Source organism: Heptranchias perlo, chromosome X (assembly GCF_035084215.1).
Source record: "Heptranchias perlo isolate sHepPer1 chromosome X, sHepPer1.hap1, whole genome shotgun sequence".
Lineage (NCBI taxonomy): Eukaryota > Metazoa > Chordata > Chondrichthyes > Hexanchiformes > Hexanchidae > Heptranchias > Heptranchias perlo.
The window spans coordinates 4,145,995-4,171,188 of record NC_090370.1 but is presented as its reverse complement, the minus strand read 5'-3'; the positions used below and the strand labels follow the sequence as shown (position 1 = coordinate 4,171,188).

At 43.2% G+C, this 25,194-nt stretch overlaps 1 protein-coding gene across 3 annotated transcripts in view; it reads left to right on the top strand.

Moving 5' to 3' along the window:
- LOC137307177 (polypeptide N-acetylgalactosaminyltransferase 6-like) overlaps positions 1-25,194 on the top strand; it is a 64,790-nt gene that overhangs the window by 3,392 nt on the left and 36,204 nt on the right. Inside the window, exon 1 of one of the 3 annotated variants that reach the window (XM_067976542.1) lies at positions 21,073-21,186. The exons of the other annotated variants lie outside the window; for them this stretch is intronic. The gene's annotated coding sequence lies outside the window, so the exon portion shown is untranslated. Of the gene's footprint in view, positions 1-21,072; positions 21,187-25,194 lie in introns of those variants that run through there. 3 annotated transcript variants of the gene reach the window in all.

The window sequence follows — 25,194 nt, the reverse complement described above, 5'->3', positions numbered from 1 at the left end:
TTCAACAGAGTGGAAAATGTATTGTAACCCCCAGTACTTCACCTTGATGAGCAGAAAACTCGTCCAAAAAACGGTCGGCAGAAATATAAGAGGTGTAACAAAATAGGGATACAAAGGTAATCGCAATCAGAGAGGAGATGGAGGGATTCCAAGTCATCACTCAGCAAGTACAACACTAGAATTACAATTTTACAGGCATGAAAACCAACAGAAACAAGTCAAAAGCAAAATACTGCAGATGCTGGAAATCTGAAATAGAAACACAAAATGCTGGAGAAGCTCAGCAAGTCAGGCAGCATCTGTGGAGAAAGAAACAAGTCAATATAAATCAGTGTAATTGACAGTAATTCAAACACTTGTTTCAAAAAAAAGTCCCAGTATATCGAGTATGTACTAGGGTGTGGTACTATTCACACCCTAGTAGATACTCGATGTCGTATCTACTAGGGTGTGAACTTTCCCTAGCAACTGACACACAGGTGTTTGAGTTTTTTGCGCAGGTGGTTTCTTGTTATTATAATTGAGCTTACAGAAAACTCCACTTTTTAAAAAAAAAAGCTTACATGTTGGTAATGCCCGTGAGTCATGAGGTGCTCCTCACTCATGGAAAAAATGTTGTCTTCCAATGAATGTATGGAATTCCTTTTCACATCATTCAAACGTCACACATCACACAATTAACTGCTTGTTGCAGTGGCTGCTGTGTAGCGAGACGTGGCAGCCATTCTGTGCTCAGCAACATCTCATAAGTAACAATGAGATGAATGACTGTGAATCTATTTTTGGTAATGGTGAGGGAACGTAAGAACATAAGAAATAGGAGCAGGAGTAGGCCAATCGGCCCCTCGAGCCTGCTCCGCCATTCAATAAGATCATGGCTGATCTGATCCTAACCTCAAATCTAAATTCATGTCCAATTTCCTGCCCGCTCCCCGTAACCCCTAATTCCCTTTACTTCTAGGAAACTGTCTATTTCTGTTTTAAATTTATTTAATGATGTAGCTTCCACAGCTTCCTGGGGCAGCAAATTCCACAGATCTACCACCCTCTGAGTGAAGAAGTTTCTCCTCATCTCAGTTTTGAAAGAGCAGCCCCTTATTCTAAGATTATGCCCCCTCGTTCTAGTTTCACCCATCCTTGGGAACATCCTAACCGCATCCACCCGATCAAGCCCCTTCACAATCTTATATGTTTCAATAAGATCGCCTCTCATTCTTCTGAACTCCAATGAGTAGAGTCCCAATCTACTCAACCTCTCCTCATATGTCCACCCCCTCATCCCTGGGATTAACCGAGTGAACCTTCTTTGTACTGCCTCGAGAGCAAGTATGGCCTTTCTTAAGTATGGAGACCAAAACTGTATGCAGTATTCCAGGTGCGGTCTCACCAATACCTTATATAACTGCAGCAATACCTCCCTGTTTTTATATTCTATCCCCCTAGCAATAAAAGCCAACATTCCGTTGGCCTTCTTGATCACCTGCTGCACCTGCATACTAACTTTTTGATTATCTTGCACTAGGACCCCCAGATCCCTTTGTACTGCAGTACTTTCCAGTTTCTCGCCTTTAAGATAATAACTTGCTCTCTGATTTTTCCTGCCAAGAAGAATGTTAACCAGGAGAACTCCCTGCTCTTGAAATAGTGCCATGGGGTCTTTAGTATCTACCGGCAAAGGCAGGCAAGGTTTTGGTTTAACACTGTGCAGTAACGGTTCATGGTTCCTCCAACACCCTTGTGCAAAAGGCTTGGCGACAGTTCCTCCAAACTGAATCTGGTGCCTTTTACTCTTCGCTAGGCCAGGTCTAACTATCAGCACCCATTCCTCACTAGAGAGCATGTAGGATGCCCACTGTGTCTCCTGTCTGTCTCGAAGACTGAGAACGCAACAATACGAGACCACTTTTTGTACAGGTTAACTGACTGGTGACATTTCCCCTGCCAGTCAACAATTGGTGGCCAATTGGCTTTTTAAAAAAAAAGCTGGTGTAGTATACTGAAGCCCCCAGTGAATTGTGTCAGAGCAGGAGGATGCAGATTTGAGCCAATGATCAAAGAGAAAAAAAAGATGGAGGCAATGTTATTTTAAAAAGCAGTTCCTTGCTCTCGAGTGAATTATGGACAGTGACTGATATTAGCAAAGTTACTTAGTGTTCCACTATCAAAATAGGGTGCCTCAAACCAATCTGATTTGGTGTTCCAGTTCAATGTGATTGGATGAGACACTTCAGCCTTATTAACAAAAGAAAGCTCACTGCAGAGCAGTAATAGTCTAGCAGGTAGAAAGGAGCCGGTTGTAGTGTCACATATGTCCAGGTGCATGAAGTGACAACAACTAGAACTTCAAAGTGGATGTGCATTGCACTAATGTCCATCAGTCTTATTCACATGTTGAAGGCTAGTCTCCTGATCTATCTGGGACATTTCCTTAAAGGATAGGTTCCTTTTGACCATAACTGAACTGAAAGGCCAGCAATCACTATGATTGGAGTTTGTGACCGGTTAAGTGTAGCCACTGGACGGAAGCAACAGTTTTCTGGAATTGGGTGCCAAGAGGTGGGGACTGTCCCCCTGAAGGTAGCATTAAAGCAACTGCCTAACAAGGCAAAACATTGGGGTCATGTGATAAAACTGAAAGCTAGCTGAGTTTGAACTTGATGTCACATTGGATTCAACTGCCGGAAGTGAAGGTGAAGCAGCGACAATTATAAGAACTTGGGGGTTTTTAATTTTGAAAAAAGCAATTTGGAGATTAAACGTCATCTCTTTTAAGGTGTAGCTGTAATGGCAATGTGGTTATACAGTGGGTTGTAATTGAGAGGCAGCTTGATTGTGGGATTTAGTCCATGATCTCATTCTTCAGTTAAGCCTTCACAACACCCACTGTGCTCCTACTGATGCTAAGAAATGATGCAGTATAACTTCTCAAAAGACACACTTAATGCCAGTTCTGAGTCATTTTAAAGCCTTGCTTTTTTTTCTCCATTTTTAAAAAAAAAACTTTTTTTATAATTGGTAAATTCTTTGCTCAAGTTGAAGGGTTTTAGCGCTGGGAAATGGAAACACTCCTAACGCAGGTACAATACAATTTAGATACAGAGTAAAGCTCCCTCTACACTGTCCCATCAAACACTTCCAGGGTTAGATACAGAGTAAAGTTCCCTCTACGCTGTCCCAAAATGTGTCTCATTCCACCTCTACCGTGTCCCCTATTGCAGCACGGTGGCATTTTCTGTTTTCCACACCAGCCATCCTGTGGGCTGAGTGAGATTAGTGCCTTTTTTTTGGTGTCAAATATTTTTGAACACATAACTAATGACATCGTCAGGTAGTGGGTGGGAGTCCATTAGTGTACAGGAGATGAACTGACACATGTAATTGAAATTAACATCTCGCTGAAGTGCCCCGAGGTTCATGACTGATGTTCGCTCAACTGTTGCGACGTTGGTGTCGCTAACTCCTCCTCAGTCAATTAACTCTTCTTTTCAATCGGACTTTTTAAAAACCCAATCATTGCTTTAAACTTTTTTTTCAAAAGCTGGCACTGTGTTTGGTGATCCTTTGGGGAGGGAGAAGAGCCATGTGTCATTTGTCACAAGGGAGAAGCGATGGGACAATGTTTTAGGAAGATTTGTGTCCTCTGCATCTGTCACTAATATAAATGTCTTGATCTTGTTAAACTGGTGATAATTTCCCCTGTTCAGTCTTATGAATTAAGTGTAAAATTTGATGGAACAATGCAGTTACATAATGAGTACTGGAACCAGCTTAGAATGATCGAGCTGGCAGATCCTAGATATACTGCCAGCTCTAAAGTGTTTTCTAGTCAGAAAAGGCGTCCAAATGCTGGTTTAATTTTAAACTTGATGTGGAGATGCCGGTGATGGACTGGGGTGTACAAATGTAAGGAATCTTACAACACCAGGTTATAGTTGGACTATAACCTGGTGTTGTAAGATTCCTTTAATTTTAAACTTGGCCAAGAGCTGATTGGATAGTTGGGTATCTAATCTTTAATTAGATTTCAATATTTTTTTAAACTTCACTTTGCACTGGTTCCAGTTATACCACGGGCAGTGTCAAACTATCTCCTCCAGTTGGGCACCGAACACTCACGAAAATGCGATGCATTGTCAGTTCAGTGACTTCACAGCCAAATTGTACTACACGTTTTATGTTCACGTGAAGCCAGAGTTATTTTGAATTGAATAAAATGCATTGTCCAGCTCAATGGGACTGCTCTCTTGATTCCATTTGCTTATCTGATCATAGCCAGAGCATCTCCAGCAATGGCTTCTCTTCCTGCCCCCCCAAAGATCTATCCTTGGTCTGCTCCTCTTCCTCATTTACATACCGCCCTTTGGCGACATCATCCGAAGACATGGGGTCAGGTTCCACACGTACACTGACTGCATACAGGTCCATTTCTCCACCATCTCTCTTGACCCCCTCCACTGCTGGTGTGTTGTCAGACTTTTGTCTGACATTCAGTCTTGGATGAATTGCAATTTCCTCCAGTTAAATATTGGGAAGATCAAAGCCATCATCTTTGGCCCCTGACACATATTCCGTATCCTTGCCGCCAATTCCATCTCTTTCCCCTTATCCTCTCCATTACAAAGACCATCTACTTCCACCTCTGTAACATCGCCTGTCTCCCCTGCCTCAGCCCATCTGCTGCTGAAACCCTCATCCATGCCTTTGTTAGCTCCAGACTCGACTATTTCAGTGCTCTCCTGGCCGGCCACCCATCCTCCAATCTTCGTGAACTACAGCTCATCCCAAACTCAGCTGCCTGTATCCTATTCTGCACCAAGTCCTGCTCACCCATCACTCCTGTCTTCACTGACCTACATTGGCTCCTGGTCCCACAATGGCTCCAATTTGAAATTTCCACCCTCATGTTTAAATCCCTTCGTGGTCTTGCCCCTCCCTATCTCTGTAACCTCCTCCAGCCCTACAACTCCTCTCCCAAGAACTCTGCATTCCTCTGACTCTGGCCTCATGCATCCCCCCTTCATCCCACCATTGGTGGCCATGCCTTCAGCCATCTAGGTTGCACAATCTAATTCCCTCCTCCTTTCCACCTCCTCCTTTTTAAGACCCTCCTTAAAACCCACCTCTTTGACCCAGTGATCAGCTAACAATTTTATTTTTTGTGCTAAATGACCTTGTGGTGGTTCTGTTGCTAATCCTTCAATGTGGACGTCATTGCTTGTCAAGTACTCAAAGCGTGTGCACTGTCACTTCTAACATCTGTCAGCAAAAAGGATCTAAAACAGCACATCACTCCTCTCCAGAATTTGATCAAATAATCTAGGCTGATACTCCAGTGCAGTACTGAGGGAATGCTGCTTTGTTGGAGGTGCTGTTCTTCATTTACGATGTAAACTGCAGCCTCATCTACCTGTTCATATGGATGTTAAAATTTCCCTGGCAGTATCTGGAGAAGAACAGTGTCCTGGCCAACATCCCTCCCTTAAGCAACACTACCAGAAAAAGACTAACTGTCCATTCAGCTCACTGTTGTTTGTGGGGTCTTGCTGTGTGGAAAATGGTCACTGCACTTCAAAGTAACCCGCCGTATGTGAAATGCTTTCCAATGCTTTTGAGAGATGTGATGAGGTTCTCATGCTCTCAATGTGAAACATACACTTTGACTATACGCTGGTAGGCTGGTGTTCAGCGCAAGGAGAACTGACTGTAGTATAAATAATTTATTATAGCTACCTGGGAATGATTTTCTGAAACCACAGTGTATGCTTTAGGGTTTAAGTGACATTTACAAACCACTCCAGCTTCACTCTTGTTCTTTGATACCTCCAGGCTCGCAACAAGATTACTACACTTTAAGCACTCCACATACCCATTATTTTCTATAATAATTCCCTCTTTTGACATTTATAATAGCTCCATTTATTTGAAGAATAGTATGGATGATAAAATAGCAACCCCTTTTCTTCCTTTTGTTTTCTGAAGACTGAGTCCTGTCAGGCGACACTTTACGGCCAACTGCAGCCCTCTAATACTTAATACTTCAAGTAGGAGCCTAGACAGTGAGTATGCTGTCAACTTGGCTTAGTTGGTAGCAATCATGCCTGTGAGCCAGAAGGTTGTGGGTTCAATCTAAGCTGACACTTCAGTGCAGTAATGAGGGAGTTTCAATGGTGCTGTCTTTTGGATGAGATGTTAAACCAATGCCATGCCCACCTGTTCAGGTGGGTGGAAATGATCCCATGGCACGATTTGAAGATGAGCAGGGTTTCTCCTGATGTCCTGCTCAACATTCCTCCCTCAACCAACACTAAAACTGGGCATTCATCTTATCTTGCTGTTTGTGGGATCATGCTGCCATGTTTACCTCCACAAAACTGAACTCCTTTGATTGTCCATGGGTCCAATTCTTCATGTGAGCTTAGGCAGTGACAATCAACAAGGTGATCGTGGGAGGCCACACATGTGCTTTGCAGCAGGAGTGCTAGGTAGTGACTAGGAATCTGAGCTGATTTTCCTCTTTCCCTATTTTCCCCCTCTCTTTCCTTCCTTTTGGTGCACTCCGATTGCTATGCCGGCTGAGATTGGCTAGCTCTGTAGATACTAGGGATCAATCCTGGAACCTTCCTGATCCGTGTCATTCAGTGCCATTCTTTAACTGAAAACTAGCCCTTTATTTTAAAGTTGCAAAACTTTATACTGGAGTATTACCAGTGTAGCACCTTCCATTTAATCTGACCCTTTAATGTACAGGAAATGGTTCCCTTATTTTAGTACCAGGAGTGGTAAGTGTGGGCATGACTTAAAGACAAACAAGTAGTCTTACTGGTTCAGAACAAGTGTGGCATTAGCCCTTGGATAAACACTAAAGTCATTATTTCACTAAACAGACAAGGAACTAGGAATTCGTTTTAAAAAGGTTATCTGAACAAACTGGAAACTGGAATATCGAGTTGCAATGTTCTAAATAATTAAACCGTAAAGGTTCCTGGTATGTTTTTGAATTCTACACTGACGTGTACGTTTAGTGACATTTTGAGACCGTAGACTGATGTAACTACTGTGGCAGTATGGAAAAACCCATTACATGTTTCAGGAGCAAAGTATTTGGTGGGCATGGGGAATCCAGGGGTAGCTTGGCACAGACACATGGGGGCTACCTTACCGTGTCTGTAGGTTAAGTCACTATTCTTGTGTCCAGTGCAGATAGAGATCTGCTCAAATATTCCCTTTTTGTATTAGCCTGTCCACTATCAATCTTCTACATTGCTGCTGGGGAGTGGTTCTCAGACCCATGATTTCTGAGTGATGCTCTCTTATTTACTGTGATGTGGAGATGCCAGTGATGGACTGGGGTTGACAAATGTAAGGAATCTTACAACACCAGGTTATAGTCCAACTGTTTTATTTGAAAATCACAAGCTTTCGGAGGCTTTCTCCTTCGTCAGGTGAGTGTCGGATTCCATGGAAGGTTACCGCATTTATAGTCAGAGAACAATACCTGGTGATTACAGATAATCTTTCCAAATGCCCGTTGTCAAGGCAATCAAAGTGTTCAGACATAGAGATGTTACCTACAGGACCACTGAATATACAAACAGCCAGAAAGGCAGGCAGGCAGGCACATCCGAAAGGAAGAGAAAGACAGAGAATGACCCGTTGTATTAAAAACAGATAACTTTTTTTCACTGGTGGGGTTACGTGTAGCGTGACATGAACCCAAGGTCCCGGTTGAGGCCGTCCTCATGGGTGCGGAACTTGGCTATCAATTTCTGCTCGACGATTTTGCGTTGTTGTGTGTCTCGAAGGCCGCCTTGGAGAACGCTTACCCAAAGATCGGTGGCTGAATGTCCTTGACTGCTGAAGTGTTCCCCGACTGGGAGGGAACCCTCCTGTTTGGCGATTGTTGCGCGGTGTCCGTTCATCCGTTGTCGCAGCGTCTGCATGGTCTCGCCAATGTACCATGCTCCGGGGCATCCTTCCCTGCAACGTATGAGGTAGACAACGTTGGCCGAGTCAGGAGTATGAACCATGTACCTGGTGGGTGGTGTCCTCTCGTGTGATGGTGGTATCTGTGTCGATGATCTGGCATGTCTTGCAGAGGTTGCTGTGGCAGGGTTGTGTGGTGTCGTGGACGCTGTTCTCACACCTCCACTACTCGCCTTCAAACAGACCATCGTTCGCAGCAAATTACCCAGCTTTCAGTATTGTTCTCTGACTATAAATGCGGTAACCTTCCATGGAATCCGACACTCACCTGACGAAGGAGAAAGCCTCCGAAAGCTTGTGATTTTCAAATAAAACAGTTGGACTATAACCTGGTGTTGTAAGATTCCGTACTCTTATTTACTAGCCATGTGCCTTCTGGCCCATTGGAAAGAGACCCATTTCTCAAGCCTTTGGAACAAAAGTTATGGAGGTGCAGAAGTCATCTACTTTATATTCAAGTGCATCGATGTCAGGGGAGATACCGTGCTCCTGTTGGTGCAATAAACATGGCAAACAATGGTTTTCAAACTTTTCTTTCCCCCTGGAAATATTTACATGTTCTCAAGGATTCCCTTTCCTAACTTTGGAGAGATTGTCAGCGACCTAAAGGAAAACCGTATCCTGTAACAAATAATATGCTAGCAAGACAACAAATGCAGAAACCTGATGATCTCATGGATTCTTTAGATTGCAGGGATCCTAGTTTGAAAATCTGTGGCGTAAAATTACCTTTGTGTACAACTGCACACCTGTTGGATGAAAGAGGCTGTTCAGCCTTTTCAAGTTCTCTCTCCTTGTTCAATCACCCAGCCCACCATGCAACTGCCTTTCGAAAGCCCCAAATACGTACCTTTCCTAATTGTTTTAAATTTTACTTTTGAGAAATGTGCTGTGTGCATTGGGTTAGGCCAAACTGATTCAATTACAAATGACCCAAATTGCAGCTCTTGCTGCACCAGAACAAGGACTTTGTGCTGTCATAAAAGCCTTTCAGTAAATTAATTTGCCACCGGAGAAGTTCAAGAAATTTGTGATGAAACCTTGATAAGATGCTGTACCTATATGTAGGCCCTGCCCCTACCCTTGCAGTAGTATCTGTGGTATTGCCCCACATCCTAAACAATCTCCTGGGTGGGAGCTCATTGTGTGGAGAAATGTGGGTCAGAATTTATTTCTTGCCACACTATGATGTATTGCTGGCATAGCACACTGTGCACAATTCTATTTTGACAAGATTACAGTGTTTTCTCCTGAACTTTTTTTGAATCAGAATATTCGTGCAGTAATCATTCTCTTTATACCCTATGCGATAGGGAAAGTTTAATCAGGTAAAGGGCTATATGGGGTTGGTGCAGCATTACAATTCAGGCTACTTCCCAGTACTCTTTGTGCTCTCTATGAAAGTCAGCTTCCCCTATGTGCAAAATAACTGAAATATTGGGCCAAAGGGTGAACGATGAACTTTTATACTATTGGCACTGGAAATAGGACAGGATGCCACCATGTACTCCTGATCTCTCCAAATTGGCATAAGGGCACCATGCTGACAGACCAGGTAGCTCAGGCTAAACTAATTTGAATTTATTACAAGTAAAATAATGCAGAAGCAAGAATAAATCTGAAGATTAACATAACAAATACAGTACCTTTACATCATCTGTTCCAAAACAAAAGTTCCAAATTCATAGCAGTCCCTTTCAATAGCTTTTCAATGAGTTCATGTTGAAAAACTTTACATGAAAAATTATCTCACGGAGCCTTTAACCCCTAATCCGGGGTGGATTAATGCACGGGCCTATGCCAGGGGCCCAAGCCAAGTATGGTGCCCTTGGTAAAACTCACCATAACACACAAACTGCATACAACTGCTCGATCAAAATATTCTGGCATTTAAAAATGCTGTCTGAAGGGGGCAAGGCAGAGTTTGTATTTTAATGGATCGGGGTGGGGTGGAGGGGGCAAAGGGGCCCTGAATGCCCTTGAGGCCTAGGGCCCAAAGAGCTCTTAATTCGGCTCGGCCCCCAATACATATAGCAGCACATTGGAGTAGAAAACCTGAGGAACATAAGGCACCAGCATGGTTATACGTCTCTCTCTTTTAATGTCAAAGCTGGCACGATGAACATTTTTTAAAAAAAAGATATCCATTACAATTAATCAAACTGTTCTAGTTCCAATTACTTTTTGTAGTGACAGACCAGAGATAAAAGGAACTGCAGATGGAAACAACGTCAAAAACTTCGCCTTAGCCAAACGGGATTTGACTTAATTAGATTTGTATCCCTCTGGTGGGACAGCCATTACAGATAACTGCTCTGACTCTTTCTTTTTCCATTTGTCCTGACGGGACTAGCTGCACGCTATCAATATAAATAGAGGTGAGTCATTTCCCTTTTTGAAGTAGGTGCTTGCACTCAAAACAAGCTTTGTATATACCTGTATATCTTCCCTGTCTTTACACAAAGACAATCCCAGTTTTAGATTTGTCACACTACTTGGCCTAGTTACAAATTAATCTTAGCAAAAAAAAAATTTTTTTTAATGAATTAAAACTGGACGGGAACTAGGATCGGTCGCAGGTCTGATCCAGAACACACTTTCTCAAGTTTTGGGGCAGGGGTATAAGTGAACTACTCCCAAGCTTCTGCAGCTCAATAACCAGCCTCTTTGTGTCTTCCCTCCCGGTGGTTGAAACAACCAGTCTCTTCCCTTCCACAACAGCATGGGCAAGATTGGGATCTTGGCATGTAGGAAAATTGGCATGAGTCCGTGGTTTCCGTTCTGACACAGCAAGTTGTTACACCAGAACTCTGTACTGTCTCTCAGTTCAGATCTCTCAGCAGCTTTATGCACTCAGAACGATGCTCAAATGTCATTGCACCCATTCCAACATAACCCCTGCCTCACAGCCTCAAATAAATGGATATTATGGGATGGCCTCCAGGCAATTTTCCTTCTTCTAGTTCTGTAACATTTTATTGATGGAAAACGTAGTATATTCCTTTATCTGTTGACGTGAAGAAGTACCAGTCATTCAGGCCTGCCACTCTTCCTAGAATCATAGAATCTTGCAGCACAGAAGCAGGCCATTCAGCCCATCATGCCTGTGCCGGCTCTTTGAAACAGACATCCAATTAATCCCACTTCGTTGCTCTTTCCCCATAGCCCTGCAATTTTTTCCCCTTCAAGTATTTATCCAATTCCCTTTTGAAAGTTATTATTGAATCTGCTTCCACCGCCCTTTCAGGCAGTGCATTCCAGATCATAACAACTCACTGAGTTTTTAAAAAATTCTCCTCATCTCCCCCTCTGGCTCTTTTGCCAATTACCTTAAATCTGAGTCCTCTGGTTACTGAGCCCCCTCCTGCCAGTGGATCTGTGTTACTCTGTTACCTCTGTCCTCCACTTCCTGACAACTCAAGTTCCAAACCCATCAGCCTGCAGTGCATTTAAAGGGTGGAATTTGGACCAGCGCTTGGGTGGAAATGCAGTTTTTCGGAGAACTGGGAAATGAGCTGGTCTTGCCGGCTTGGCAGTTTTTTCTGCTGCTCCTGCTTTTCACAATACCATTGTTTAATGTCAGAACATTGCCGTTAGAATAGGCAATTGGGAAGCTCTCACTCCATTTATTTCCTGCCTCGGATCTTGCTGCCTCTTATCCAGCAGGCAGCTACTTTTGAATGGCAACGTTACCAAAAGACATGTTAAAACTCCAGTGGGTTAATTAACATTGGGGTCAAAGGATTTTCATCTGAACATGTTAAGCATTAGACGCTAATATCACACAGCATGATTTCACTCCATTGGAGATAGTTGAATGATGCAAGATATTCACGATCGCATCCACGGGTGTCAGAAAGGTTTGCTGAAAGCCTTCGTACATTTTGCACTGTTAAGTTTAATGGCAATGAGACCATGGTCTCGTTCCCCCTCCCCTGATACTAGTTGGAGCTCAATCTGATGGTGTGAAAGTTCGGTGTCTCACAGCTAGTGCATCACCAAGACTACTTTTACCTCTTCACCCCTACCTCGCCTTAATTGTTGACAAGAATGAAGTCTTTTTTTTTTCTAGTTTTGGTTTGGTGTTTGTCCTTATATATGCTGACTGGATTTAAAAGGAGTTTAAAAGCCAGCTGCAGTCAAAAGCCATGTCCGCAGCCTAAATGAATACAAATGTGAGGTGGTGCTCAGTTATTAGAGGCTAGAAAAGGTATAAAAACATAACACCCTCATCCACACCTCCATTCTTGACCTTTCCAACACATTCCTTTGAAGGCCTCCTGAGCTTCATCCTATCTCCGTTCCAACTAATCCAGAACTCCTCCGCCCACATCCTGTCCAGCAGAAAGACCTAATTGTTTATGTCCCTGATCCTTGCCAACCTCCACTGGCTCACTATCCCCCAGCACATTGACTTCAAAATCCCCATCTTCATCTTCAAATCCCTCCACTGCCTCGCCCCTTTCTACCTTTGCAAACTTCTCCAGCCCTCTGCTGCTCCCCATACCCTTCGCTCTTCCAGAACTGGCTCTACTGCACATATGCCCCCTCCCTCTATCATTGGTGGCAGACCCATTTTGCCCCAGTCTGGAATTCCCTCCATAAATTCCTCTGCCTTGCTATATCTCTTCCCACCTTTAACAGCCTCCTTAAAAGCTCTCTCTTCAATAGTGTCTTTGGCCACCTCCCCTAATGCCCCTCCTCTTTCAACTCAAGTCTGACTGCCATCTGTGAAGCGGATCACGATGTTTTGCATTAAAGGCACTATACAAATGCATCATGTTATAGTTTTGTGTGTTTTATATTAAAGGAGTGCTGGCTGGGTGTCCTCACAGCAACTACATTCACAACTATAAAGCTAGTTTCTCATCTTTTGTGAGTCTCCATTTTATCCCCTAGTATTGAGAATTTGTTTTCAGGACCGGCCTCACCAACAAATATTAACCAATCAGAGTGGTACATGGAGACCATGAGACTCTGTTTGAATCCTCTTTCTCAAATAGCTGCATATTTAGTAAGAAACCATCTTAAGATTGCCTGTGCAGGTGTGCTTAATCATTGGTTGGGCAGCCTTTTCTACTTCCGACCTTAAATGATTGTCCCTCAATTACAGGTCTTAACTAAGACTCTAACAGAAAAATTGTCATGGCAACTAAGGCAGACTTAAACTTCAAATAAAGCTGTTGGACTATAACCTGGTGTTGTACGACTCCTTACATAAATGAATAAGTGCTGAGAGATGCATCAAGTGTTTTCCAGGTAATGCGTTAGATGCAACAACAACAACTACTACTACAACTACTACTACTTGCATTTATATAGTACCTTTAACGTAGTAAAACGTCCCAAGGCGCTTCACAGGAGCAATTATCAAACAAAATATGACACCGAGCCATATGAGATATTAGGACAGGTGAGGTAGATTTTAAGGAGTGTCTTAAAGGAGGAGAGCGAGGCGGAGAGATTTAGGGAGGGAATTCCAGAGCATAGGGCCTAGGCATCTGAAAGCACGGCCGCCAATGGTGGAGTGATTAACATCAAGGATGCGTAAGAGGCCAGAATTGGAGGAGCGCAGAAATCTCGGAGGGGGTTACAGAGATAGGGAGGGGTGAAGTCATGGAGGGATTTGAAAACAAGGATGAGAATTTTAAAATCAAGACATTCCTGGACCGGGAGCCAATGTAGGTCAGCAAGCACAGAGGTGATGGGAAAACAGGACTTGCTGCGAGTTAGGATACAAGCAGCAGAGTTTTGGATGAGGTCAAGTTTAAGGAGGGTGCAAGGTAGAAGGCTGGCCAGGAGAGCATTGGTATAGTCGAGTCTAGAGGTAACAAAAGCATAGATGAGGATTTCGGCAGCAGATGAGCTGAGGCAGGGGCGGAGACAGGCGATATTACAGAAGGCAGTCTTGGTGATGGAGCGGATATGTAGTCGGAAGCTCATCTCAGTGTCAAATAGGACGCCAAGGTTGCGAATGGTCTGGTTCAGTCTCAGACAGTGGCCAGGGAGAGAGATGGAGTCGGAGGCTAGGGAACGGAGTTTGTGGACAACTTTCCAGGATTGTCCTGGAGTCTCCAGGAATGAAAGATTAATCTCCTGGCCACTGCCGCGAGCAACCCAGGAGAAAAATCATAGGGGCATTTTCATTGAACAAATGCAAGGTGAAGCTGATCTGACTAACAGCACCAGTGTGACTTTTCCCACACCAGCCATTCTTGGGACGTCTCTGAATAAGATTGCCACTTTATATTAAATTGCTGATATTGGAGATTACAATGGAATCTTAATATCAAACTTTGGTATATTGAATATCTTGATGTTTTAGCATGGACCCTGTCCCTACGATTTAAGATCTTGCATTTATATAGCATCTTATTATGTCCCAAAGCACTTCAAATACATCTGAAGTGCATGCTGATGAAAGCAGAGTTTGTATTCTATATTTTAATGACTTTAGCTAGAATAAATGTGAATTAAAAATTGGTTTTGGATAGCTGCATCTGTACAAGTGCTTCCGTTGTCTCTGTCAGGGGTTTGGCTCATACACAAAAATGTCTGGATTTACACAATTTTCAGTGTGACACGGGCTGTGTTTCCTTACTAATCTTCACAATGGAGTCCTGAACCCAGGCACCTGCACGATGCAGACAGGTTCTTCTCATCTGCAGATTAGTCAGGATGCAAGAGCTGTGGCCTGAGTGCTAATCAAATTATACATCGTCAAAGCATAAAAAGATACGTGAGACTTAGTTAAGGTGTGAATAGTGGCTCATCAAGTGATTCTAAGCACAGGACGCACCATTGTGTCTTTCCAGCTTGATTAGCTGTTTATTCAGAGGCGGCTCCTTATATTTCAGTCAAAAAGGGCTCCAAATAACGATAGGCCTTTTCACCATATCTTCAGTTTAGTGTGATTCCATTTCTGGAATGAACACTTGAACTCCATGGACCAATTTAAGAATCTTATCGCTCACATACAAACATCACCTCGGGAGTCTACAAAGACTGCTTCCTCTAAAAGCCTTGCAGATTATCAGATTTTGTAAGAAATATGTTATGAAGATACATTGACCCCCCCTTGATGTGATTTTAGCTTTGTTTTCTGAGTACTTATGCCATTCCTAATAGAAACATGGAAAATAGGAGCAGGAGAAGGCCATTCGGCCCTTCGAGCCTGCTCTGCCATTCAATATGATCGTGGCTGATCCTCTATCTCAATACCATATTTCCACTCTCTCCCCATACCCCTTGATACCTTTTGTGTCTAGAAATCTATCTAGCTCCTTCTTAAATATATTCAGTGACTTGGCCTCCACAGCCTTCTGTGGTAGAGAATTCCACAGGTTCACCACCCTCTGAGTGAAGAAATTTCTCCTCATCTCAATCCTAAATGTCCTACCCCATATCCTGAGACTGTGACCCCTCGTTCTGGACCCCCCAGCCAGGGGAAACATCCTCCCTGCATCCAGCCTGTCTAGCCCTGTCAGAATTTTATATGTTTCAATGAGATCCCCTCTCATTCTTCTAAACTCGAGTGAATACAGGCCGAGTCGACCCAATCTCTCTTCATACGACAGTCCTGCCATCCCAGGAATCAGTCTGGTGAACCTTCACTGCACTCCCTCTATGGCAAGTATATCCTTTCTTAGGTAAGGAGATCAAAACTGCACACAATATTCCAGGTGTGGTCTCACCAAGGCCCCGTATAACTGCAGTAAGACATCCTTGCTCCTGTACTCAAATCCTCTTGCAATGAAGGCCAACATACCATTTGCTTTGCTTGCTGCACCTGCATGTTTGCTTTCAGTGACTGGTGTACAAGGACACCCAGGTCCCTTTGTACATCAACATTTCCCAATCTATCACCATTTAAATAATACGTTGCCTTTCTGTTTTTCCTTCCGAAGTGGATAACTTCACATTTATCCACATTATACTGCATCTGCCATGTATTTGCCCACTCACTCAACTTGTCTAAATCGCCTTGAAGCTTCTTTGCATCCTCCTCACAACTCACGATCCCACCTAGTTTTGTGTCGTCAGCAAACTTGGAAATATTACATTTGGTTCCCTCATCCAAATCATTGATATATATGATGTATAATTTGCTGTGTATTTCTACTTCTGTGTAACATATCTATATATTAAAAATCTTGTCTGCGCACATCTCTTGTCAACTTTATCCAATTAGAAATTCCTATGTTCACATTTATAATGGGACTGCTAATCTAAACATGTTGCACATTAATTACACCCTCCTGTTGATGGTGCTGCAGCACCTCTACTGGCAGGAGGCTGTAATTGCAGTGTGACAAGTTTACATAGGCAGTCTCCATTATAAATGAGGACATAGGACTTCATAACGGAAATATAAAAATAAGGACAGAATATGTAACTTTTTAAATACGAGGGCTGAATTGCATCTGTGTGCTGGGTCCAATTATTCCTTGCCCTCTTAATGCTGTTTCTCCTGAAGACTACACTCAGTCTTGACCCTCTGTGTAAGACCAGAGGAGATCAACTAGTCTTATAAATAAATCTATTGGCTTTAGCCTGAACATGAAGCTCTGATGAGAGCTTTTATTGTCTTTGAGTATAGCAGCAAACTCTGGTGGGCATCCTATGTGGTCTCTAGTGCGTCACATCGTTGAAGGGTAATTTAGTTCCTTGGCACAATATGCCACTATTGATGCCTATAAAGGAAACTGGTTTTGGTTCTTAGACTTTGATTGCCTTTTTGATTTGTACATGCATTAAAAATGTGGAAGGAAGCATGAACTGTAACTATTATAGGCAAATTCAGCAGCCATTTTGGGCCCCGAAAGGTCCCACAAACAGCATTAACCTGCTTTTGGTGTTGGTTGTTGAGGAAGGAATGTTGGCCAAGACACAAATATGAAAACTCCATTTGGGTCAGACATGCACCGTGAATAAGTCGATGAGGGTTAATTGCAGCCAGCCATATGTATTGGCCATTCACAGACTTTTTTTTCCCTCAGAATAAAGGAAATCTCACATACACATCCCAGAGACATAGCTGGCCGATGTCATTTTTAATACGGAATTATCTGAGCTATTTAAAATCGTATGAAATCAAAAGCAAAACATTCATATTTGTTGTCGTCATTTCATTTTCTACTGATCTCCCACTCTCGTGCTTCCAAGCTCTGTTTTCTTTTTTTTTGGGGGGGGTGGGGAAAAGAGAGAAGAGAAGGAATGAAAAGCTCCTATAATTGCTTCACTCAATAACAGTGAGAGTCCTGATATGGCCTGAGACATTTGCAGCCTACCTCTCTTCCACCTGTGACACAAATGTGAGGTAATGCATTTGGGGAGGGCAAACAAGGCAAGGGAATACATAATAAATGGGAGGATAAAGTGTAGAGGAACAAAGGGACCTTGGAGTGCATGTCCACGGATCCCTGAAGGTAGCAGGACAGGTAGATCAGGTGGTTAAAAAGGCATACGGGATACTTTCCTTTATTTGCCAAGGCATAGAATATAAGACCAGGGAGGTTTTGCTAGAACTGTATAAAACACTAGTTGGGCCACAGCTTGAGTACAGCGTACAGTTCTGGTCACCACATTACAGGAATGATGTGATCGCACTAGAGAGGGTACAGAGGAGGTTTACGAGGATGTTGCCAGGGCTGGAGAATTTTAGCTATGAGGTAAGATTGGATAGGTTGGGGTTATTTTCTTTGGAACAGAGGAGACTGAGGGGTGATTTAATTGAGGTGTATAAAATTATGAGGAGCCTAGATAGAGTGGATAGGCAGGACCTTTTTCTCTTAGCGAGGTCAATAACCAGGGGGCATAGATTTAAAGTGATTGGTAGAAAGGTTAGAGAGGAGTGGAGAATTTTTTTTCACCCAGAGGGTGGTGGGGGTCTGGAACTCACTGCCTGAAAGGGTGGTAGAGGCAGAAACCCTCAACTCATTTAAAAAGTACTTGGATGTGCACTTGAAGTGCCATAACCTACAGGGCTACGGACCAAGAGCTGAAAAGTGGGATTAGGCTGGATAGCTTTTTCAGTCGGCACAGATACGATGGGCCGAATGACCACCTTCTGTGCCATAAACTTCTATGATTCTATGACACTTTGCAGACTTGCCGCTCTGTGTGTTTCTGGGCCTGAATTCACGCTCTGCTCAGCTGGGGGAGGTTGGCTTGAGCTGAGATTTAGTGTTTATTCTCCTTTTCTTGCTCTCCGGCAAAAGAAGGCAAGGATTATCCCAGCTTCTTTATAGCAGGTGAAAGGGCCCTATTAAAATAGAACAGATGGTCCTGCAGTTTTTCCCTCTTCTGGTTGGGAGGAGACTGACCTCCACCTGGCAACTGCCCACAGTGGAATGATTGAAATCGTGGGGAATCACGAGGCACAGACTGATGTCCCCTCACTCAGTGCTGCAGTATCCCTGAGAGTGGCGTTTAAGCAAGAAAATGACTTACAGCAATGTTGTCCCATTCATTAGCCACGTGTGACTAATTGCATTTCTGATTTAGGAATTAAAAAATGAGTAATAAACAGCATCGGTGGGCATGTGAAGTCAATACTTGTAGTCACACAGCGTATGCATGTGAACTTTAATCTTTGTTTAAGCTCTTTGGGTCGTTTTACGAAATGCTGTTCTTGGTAAAATGGTAAGATGAAAAGCAGAGTGTTTTTTGATCGTTGAGTGCTTTAATTCCTTGGTTACTGAATGGTGGTAGATGTTTGTTAAATCAATATACACGTGAAGTATATTTACCTGTATTGTGTGAGTGAATGCAAGGCGTTTTCTACTAAAATTAGTGCATGTGGCTAAAACGGTGTTGTCATAGCCACACCTGTGGCTAATCAATTTCTATTGGACAACACTGGTTTAGAATGTAACCCTTGAGCAAAGCATTGAGTAACATTGCCCTATTATAACAGAGAAGTGCTTAAAACGTTTTGAAGCAGGACATGCTTGTTCTGACAAGTTAATATTCCTGTTGCTCGGAGAATTCAAAGCTTGGACATGCATTCTACTTGATAAACCGATCACTCATCTCCTAAACTTCAATGCGCAGAACTGCCACATCTAACAGCAGCTTGCATGACATCACCTGAAACCGAAAGGTGGGGAAAACCTGCACTTTTGTCAGTTGAATGATTCATTCCTAACACTGACTTTTTTTTGATACTGGAGTCTTCTGTGTATTGAAAGGGAACTGCGTCTACCTCCGTTTCCATGTAGTCTGCGATGTTATAATACGAGAGACCACTACACTGAGCCCAGATCTAGCGCCTTTAAATTAGTACTGTGCCAGAGGTGGCCTGTACTCCTGTGGCAGTGTTGTATTATAGATGAAGTGGTGCCAGTGGCCCCAGTAGTATGGACAGCCAGCTTTGGAGATTATTTTTCCTCTCCACTGCTAGAGGCACAGTGCACCGCTGTGAATTGGGATGAGGTCTCAGCTGGCCCGTGCAGGCCAGGATTGTGAGTGTGTGTGTGTGTGTGTGTGTGTGTGTGTGTGTGTGCTGCCTGTACAGTCTTTCCTCAGACACCAGGGAAGGTCTGTGGCCAAAAAGTGAGAGTCACAAATTCAACAATTCAGCACATGCAAGCTTACAGATGTGCACTTGTTTCTGTGAATTCCACTCGATAGTGTAAACGGGGCAGAATCAAGAGCTGAAATAAGTAGAAGCAATTGTACAACATAAGCACAGCATCAGTCTGCCTTTCATCCCTGTCTGTTTATGCTTTAAAACTGCTAGTCTAGGGCAACTTGCGAAATAGGGATTCTGGTTACAATCTGACCTTCAGTGAGTTCATGAATAGGGATAGATGGCTCTGGACAGCTCACCAGGTCAAGTGACCTGCTGTAATGCAATATTTCTGGACCAATCCCCCAAACGTCTGCACTGACTTGTGTGTAGTGTCATTTTGCTTGAAATGTTCTGGGAGCAGTGAAAATATCTGCTTCTAAGAGATAACAAATCACTTGCCCTAATCCATATTGTTTTTTTTTGCGGGGGGGGCGGGGAAAGAGAGAACAAAATTCCTGTTCCCAGGTATAAAATAGAGAAACCATAGTATGTGGACAGCAAGCCTATAATGCGGTGATTCAAAGGAACCATTCCAACTTAAATAGAAGTAAAGTAGGGTGGAGCCTTTGTCAGTATTTCCCAACCTCAGAACACTTAATGAATAATTTTAGTTCCCAGCACTGCCGTATCATTTTATGTGCACATTTTAAAAAAAAAGTTTCAAAGTGGATTATCTGATGGTCATCAAGGCCACATCAGCCGTCATAGGTGCTCAGTTATAACAGTTAAGCTTTTATCCTTTTTTTAAAAAAAAAATCATGATGTAGAACCAAGCAAACTGATTTAGGGCTGTACGTTTTACGTTGACCTAAAGCTCTTTATGGCTGATAGATGATGCAAAGTCCCACACAGGCAGAACATTCTCATTAGGGGTGGAGAAGGGTTCAATTTGAAAGCTGGCCTACACCATGGCTGCCTCTGCTATCAGTGTATGATTCGCCCTCCCAAGATCCAAACTCTGAGCCTACCACAATATAAAAAGCACCTTTTGAATCGAGAATGAAGATCCAATCTGTCCCAACTCCAAACTTCAGAGGAGCAGTCCCTACCCCTGCAAATGTGATACTTCCATCTCCCACTCCAGCCCATTCTTGTGATCTCTCTGAATGAGATTGTCCATTTAATATCAGTTAGTGGCAGCTTTGTACTGTGAACTTGCCTGCAAGGAACTAGAGCGGGACTGTCCAAACTCGTGTCTCAGCCAGCAAAGAGCGGAGACTTTCATCTCATCAGTCTGGGCAGGATTTAAGCCTAGGTCCCAGAGTGAAAGGACTGTGTACTGGCCCACTGCATCCTGATGATGTATCTTCGTATATTGATGCAGAGATGCTGCTGCTACCTTCGAAGAGTTAATATGCTGAGAAATTTCTGGCAGGGATGTGTTCCAGCCTTTGCCTCCTGCAACAAAAATGATTCCAGTCCTTGCCCAAGGATACAGACATTACTAATGGAAAAAGGTGAATGTACATTGCTGAAACTGAGGTTTTAAAATTTTTTTTAAAAGGGCAGAACTAGAAAGGTGAAAGGATTTCAGTTTGGGGCCAGAGTTTGGTCTACATTCAGTCCAGGGCAGCCTGTGCACGCTGATATGTCTAACGGCTACCTCACAAACCTGCAAATTGAACTGGGTAAGAACCCTTTTTGATTTACACTTTTATATATATTTTGTAATGAAATTACAGATCTGGTGGCTGACTGCAGCCTTCGAGAAACCGACCAACAGACCCGTTAAACTAGATAACACTTTTTATCCCCTTTCCCTGCTGTATTTGTAAATATCTTTAATTAAAATTTTCAAATGCTGCCACACCTTCATGTTAATGTGATCAGTTGCACGATTAATTGTGCCTTTTGACAATGCTGGTCTGGGAAGGAGGAGATACTTAAAGGGACCTCGCCGTCACATCGTAGTATAATTCGGATGAAACTCTTCAGAATTGCACCATATTGGCATCATGCCATCTTGTACGGGTATTGTACATGAACTATTGTAGTGGGAGCTGAAGAAGGAGCAGTTCCTCAACTCGCATTCACGGTGCCAGTTGTTATGGACCAGGTTATTTCAATATTTGAAGCTGATGACGATGCCCCTTTAATGTCTGGTTAGTTATGTGTCAGGCTGAGTCATTAAGTGGGTTGCACCAAGTTACTTCATTCTGTTTTGGAAACTTTATTGCACCTTGCAAGGTCAAGTGTTTTGTGTAAAATGTTTGGTTCCCTAGTATAGTTCAGGCCATTCCCTGCACACTACAGTTTCACTATGGTTGCCAAACACGATAAAGGATTCTTTTATCTTCTGTTTGCATAGGGGCACAGCAGAAACATTTCTACTAAGAGACGTGTACTGTATATTCCATCTTGTACACAATCCGTGCTTTGATTGGCAGCAGGAACTGAACAGAAATAAATAAGTCTCTGCCTTATTTGTCAGCATTGTGTAGAAATTCTTCCAGAATGTTCTCATTTGCTGGCTCAAGTCTTTAGCACTCTGCTCGGTTTCAATGTAACTGTCTCGAGTGTGTTGAAATGTTTAATTTCTGATGCAGAAGCATGTGCCTCCATTCATTGTCGATGAGTGCAGCTCACTGGTCCCAAGTCAAGTGTTGCTCATACTTCTGTGCGGGATCTCTGGACTCAGTTGTACTTGTCCCCTAATTTGTTGGAATCCCGTAATGAGGTACGGTAGTTCCTTTTAATCAATTCGACCTGACACCGTATTGGTAAAGAATTGAGGCTTTATTGTTCACAAACAGCAATTGATACACACATCATCGAGCGATAACTAACAACCCCAGACTGGAAATATATTACCCGTCTTGGACTGGACAGCTGGCGCAGGTGGCACTTCTATATTCCTCACTACCATTACCTCTCCCCTTTTAGGACGACACAGGGGTTAGGCCGTTTTGCCAGCATTCACGTCCCCTGGAAGTATCTGATCCTTTTGCTATTCCGACTGTGCTTCTGGTAGCTATGGGTCAATCTTTATACTGTTTTCTGCCTGGGACATGCCCAGGTCTGCACATGATTTGGTCAGGTAGGGGGGTCTTCCCTCTAAACCTGTGTTAAGCTGATCTTCGCTGTCTCCATTGCAGGTTTTTGATACACAGCCACATTCCTCTTTTAATGTTTTAATGTTTCCCCAGGTGGCTGACCCATTGTGTGTCTGCATTCTTTCTTCCAGTGAGTTGATGGCCTGCTAATTTCTGGTGCCTTCACACCTTTTCAGCAGGGTTAATGGGCCTGCTGGTTCATGGTTTTTTTGCACACTCCTGGTTTGGCTGCTTAATCTTCGTTCCTTTAACCCATCTACAGTTAATTTCATATTTCATCATTTCTTAGCTTATTTGCCTTTTCTTACACCCTTGTTGGTGCTGTAAGTGTTCCTAACTTGGAACAGGACTATCCACTGCAACCCTTCCACATCAATATATATACTGTGTAAATAAATGCAAGTTGTTGTTGTGTGGTGTGGTACTGAACCATACAGACCAGGTAGGTCTTCGTTTTGGTTCCCCAGTCTGTGCTGAGCTAGTGGATTTCATCCAGTGTGGCAGCAGAGATGCTATAATTGGTCAGTGTCAGTGGGCTAAGGAGGGGAGAAAAATCAGTCAGGATTCCCACTCCTGATCGATATTTAGTAACCTGCTGGAAGGTGCATATCAAATGTGGACAGGATCAGGCTTTGGTGTGCTGCCTCTTGCAGTGGAATAGCCCGTCAGCTCCCCCCCCCCCCCCCCAAAACTCTCGGCTCATGTGAAGATTGACCACTTGGATGGGGTGCCACTGGATTGCCAGCACCCATGGAACTGTACCACAGCACAAGGTGGCACCTCCAGGAGAGCAGAAAAAGGAAAAAGTTAACAGGCAGTAAGGGTGATGAGAATTATTGATACAAGTACTGCTCCTTTGGCAGCCAGTTAACGTGCTGTTGCTGCTCTCCAGAAGATCTGCACTGTTACCACATGTCTTTAATTTGCCACTTGAACGTAGGGTACAGTGGAGCTTATGCCAAGCCTGGGAGGGAGCCATTAGCTCGAGTTTTGAAGTGCTGGGTATACTGCATCTGGTTATGGTGAAAGATATCACACTGTTTAAATTTGAAGTCTGTGGTTGAATGACACATCAACCCACCCAAAGTAGCTCACTGAAATGTGACAAAGGCTTTGCAGTCAGGTTTCAGTTTGCCTGAAGTCAAAGGAACAGGTTACAATGATATGTCTTATCGTTCATGGTATTCAGCATGCTGTTGACAATGGGTAAGTTCTAGTAAATGTTTCTATTATATAACAGCAAGCCAAGGCATCAGAGTACAAATGATGAGATATGAAGCTGAGTATCCCGATGAATGTACACGAGGGAGTGCAATGTGGAAAGGTCAGTTGGCCTGCTGCTTCCACAGTTGATCGCTGTGTGATGGGCTGTAGCCAACCTTTTAATCTCCTGAGAAAAGAGTCTGCAAAGTTTCCGCCTGTCCCCTAGAAACACCAGAATATCTACTTAGTATTCCTTTCTATGTTATACGTTCTAGGCCAGTGGTCTTCCTTTGCAGACATATCCATCTGAGTAGCTTGGGAATCAATTGTGTTCCCACGCAGTAGTCAGTCACCTGTCTGTGCTTATCCTGATAATCCTAACAGATATTCATCCAGTTCGGTTTTAATTATCACCACATTAACTGCTTTACTGGGAATCTCATCCACATATCCACTATTCTATTGGAAGTGCTAGGGAGAGAGAATTCCATACCATGCAGGGATGGTAATGTAGTGGTTATGGTACTGGACTAGCAACCAGAGGTTGAGAGTTAAACTTCCACCATGACAAGCTGTGAAATTGAATTGGTAATTTGTGGGCTGGCACCAAAAAAAATCACCATGAAGTTGTTGGATTGTCATAAAAACCCAACTGGTTCACTAATGTCCTTCATGGAAGGGAACTTGCCACTCCTACCCAGTCTGACCTACATGTCTCCCCAGTCCCGGACGATGTGGTTGATTCCTAATGTCTTCCCAGGTGGCCTGGCAAACCAATTAATTGTCAGGGCAACTAGGGATGGGCAATAAATGTGGTCTTGCTAGTGTCACCCACATCCCAAGAACATATATATATAATATAAAATTTCCAATCTTGAATCTTGCTTGCCCTCTAGCTCTGCACTTGTATTCCAAGGTACATAAGCTGTCGATATCTGCATGCCTCTTGGCATTTTAAAAACCTGGATTGTGTTAAATGATCCCATCAAATGAAAACCAAGTGGAACTCTGGAGTTTCCTCTCATAACTTCAAGCCCTAAATGCTGGAATTATCCTTGTTGCTTACAAGTGCTACAGACATTAATCCTCTGATTGCTTAACAGCCCCCCTCCCCCACACTATCCAGTTGGCCTTTTTGGTTCAACCCTGTACCAGGCCCCATTCTTCTCCAGCTCTTTTTATGGAAATGTTCTTCAGTCAATATTATTGGGACTGCTCTTGTCTTGATTCCAGAGAGTCCTGTTGCCAAAAAATGAGAGCTGGTCTTGTGGATACTCAATGCAGCCTTTTGCTAAAATGGTGCTGTAATGGGTTCATTGTAGATCAGCAAATGATGTCATAATGGCTCTCATTCTGAATCTTCTTGGCTGTGCCACCTGC